The sequence below is a fragment of the Dermacentor variabilis genome, chromosome 6, assembly GCF_050947875.1.
Source record: "Dermacentor variabilis isolate Ectoservices chromosome 6, ASM5094787v1, whole genome shotgun sequence".
In the NCBI taxonomy this organism is placed as follows: Eukaryota; Metazoa; Arthropoda; class Arachnida; order Ixodida; family Ixodidae; genus Dermacentor; species Dermacentor variabilis.
In genome coordinates this window covers 36082818-36084895 of record NC_134573.1, presented here as the reverse complement: position 1 = coordinate 36084895, position 2078 = coordinate 36082818, and positions in this window count along the sequence as shown.

Sequence of the window (2078 nt, the reverse complement as noted above, 5' to 3'; positions counted from 1 at the left end):
TTTAAACAGTAGTTTCGAATTGGCAAGACTGAGCTATCAGTAAATTTGGCACCAGGAATATTGCTTTGCTAGCACAGTGAAAGCGTGGCCGCGTATTTCAACACGTGCCAACACGTGTCATACTTCACATATGTGCGCCATTTCTTGCTTCTAAAACATTGGTGATAAATATATTGCAGCATTTTAAAGATTTTGGTTTCTTTGCGTATCGGACTTTGCTAGTAGGCACGTGTCTGAAATCTTCGCTGTTTCCATTAGAAAAAGCCAAGTGCAACTCACGACAACAAAAAAGACGGTAAAGGGTGCAGTGTGCGGGGGGTCCCTGAAGGTAAGCGAGACGAAGGATGAGAATGCAGAGGAAATTGAGTCAATCGGCAGGCACTGTGATGGCTTTGCTAGACTAAAGAAAGTGGAGTATTTCCAGGAGGAGCTTCTGATAGAGGCCAATGAGCTCGAAATTTTGCTAAATATTAAGCGGGATGCACAGAAGGCGGTAGAAAAAAGACTACAAGCAGCCGAGGAAAGGCTGAACAGGGCCGCCATCATAAACGAGAATGGTCGTGGCGATGGAACGCCGTCTCCCGATGGGACAGGACAGTGTGTGTCAACAAAGCACGTAGAAGGCGTGCAACGCAGGGTTGGGGTAGGTGAAAAGAGCTTCACCTACTTTGAGCGACCACAAAGGAAAAGCAGGAACGCAGGGGTCCATGCCCTTTGTGAAGTTCGAATCACATGAAAAAGGGTGACAAAGGGAAGCAGAGACAGGCCTCGACATTAGGCAAGAGTGAAAACGTAGCAATTACCAGCGACACAAACCTGGCCAGGTGCTCAGAGGCATTTTGGAGAGGGTAAAAGGCGACAGAAGAGCGGCAATAGGCACATTCCCGGGGTGGACATTTCGTTTTGTTATGGAGCGAGAAAAAGAAAAGCTCGCGGAAAGTGTCCACGGACGGAACCTTGTTGTAGTAGCAGGCGGGCTAAATGATCTGCTAAACAGAAAAGGGGCAGCACCAGCTCAGCGCTCGGCGAAGCGGGTAGACAACTTTCTAGAGATGTCCCCTCAGGTGCAGGTCGTGATGTGCACAGTGCCGGAGGTGCCTGTACGTGACTGTCACATACAAAGAGCCGGTACATAGACGTACATTACCGGAGCGTATTACAACGTAGACCGCACCATTTTGTGGGATATTATGGAAGGGGAAGGATCAGGCGACGATTTCGTGTATATTTTGAAATAGATTTCCCAAGAAAATACCGTTCGCGTTGAATGAGAATGGATGAGGCGCGAGGTGAAATTCGATATCAACAAGGGACTGAAGAAAGTGTGCCCTTTATCCACGCTGATGTTTGTAAAGGATGGAAAGGATGTTAAAGGGGAGTTTTATCGGGTTTAATATCTCATAAATACAAGCGGGTAAGTAGTACAGCGGCACATGCCAGGTTTATTTTATGCGAACGGCATTGTTTTGCTAGCTAACAAGCAAAGTGATTTCCAACGTCTGGGTGATAGCTGTGGACAGAAAGGCGAGAAATTAGTTGTGAAATTTAGCGTTAAAAATCAGGTGTCATGGAATTCAGTGAAAACAGCAGACAGTGTCAATACAGGGCCAGGGAACACCTCGGATAAAACTACATAAATACCTTTGTATATGGATAAACGAACACAATAGATATATCGAAAGACAGCAAAAAAAATAACAGCAAAGAGGAAGAGGAATACGGCCATAAGTAAACACAGAGCGCCATGGCAATACAATAAGTGCGAGGAGCTCTGTGGTATACTTAAAGGTGTAATAGTTCCAGGACTTACATTTGGAAATGCGGTTGTTTGCTTCAAGTAAGGGTTACAATCAGGGCTTGATGGCAACCAAAGGTCACTACAACGCCTCGTATTAGGCGCTCACGGGAAGTATGCAAATGAAGTTGTGCAGGTTGATATGGGCTGGGCAAGTTGTGAAAGGAGGGGAGCTCACTGCACAATTGATTATGAAGAATGACTGAGGGATATGGGAGAAAGTAAATGACCTAGGAGAGTTTTCAGATATTTGTACAGGAAAAATGTTCATATACAGAGACTA